The following is a 749-nucleotide window of genomic DNA, read 5'->3' on the forward strand; positions in this document are numbered from 1 at the left end:
TAACCTGTAGTTTCTCTGCTTGTGACACCTTGGGAATTCAAAGGCACACACAATCCTAACAATAATAACTAACTTTTCTGAGTGCTTACTTGAAAAATCCTATGATATAAGAACTTTCATATCCCCACTTTACTGGGAAATGAGGCTTATAGAGAATAAGAAGTTTAATCAAGTTCACACACCAGGAAGTGGGTAAGTTGAAATTCAACTGCTACTTCAGTCATTCAGTATGTCACATCTCCTTTGTGTTTCAAACAAAGTTAAGAGATACCAGATGAAAACTTGCATAGGATTTTACTTTTCTTTCCACTTTTTTTCTCTACAAGTAATAAACTAAAAGAAGCTTTTGTCAAGGCTTAAAATTTCTATATATTATGAAAAGCAGTCTGCGTGCATTTAGAATGTAGCAGGTGAAATTCTTATGAGAAGTGAGGTTGCTATATTTGGTAGGTGTTACAGCAGCTGTGAATTAAGATGTCATTCATCCTATTTCTCTCTAACCTCCTGCATCATCTAGATAAGATTCTGGCCCAAGAAAGAAATTAAAAATGTTATTTTAATGTGTGAAGTAATTTATTCAATATTAACTGGGCTAGAAACTACAATAATTAAAACAATGTGGCACTAGAACAAGAATAGACAGGTCATTTAAAAAAACAAAATAAAAAATTTAAATTCAAATAAGTACAGGATTTAAATTAGTATAAAGGTGACATTTCAGATCACCAAGGGAAAGATGAACTTCTAAT

Source organism: Galeopterus variegatus, unplaced genomic scaffold (assembly GCF_000696425.1).
Source record: "Galeopterus variegatus unplaced genomic scaffold, G_variegatus-3.0.2 Scaffold2237, whole genome shotgun sequence".
Lineage (NCBI taxonomy): Eukaryota > Metazoa > Chordata > Mammalia > Dermoptera > Cynocephalidae > Galeopterus > Galeopterus variegatus.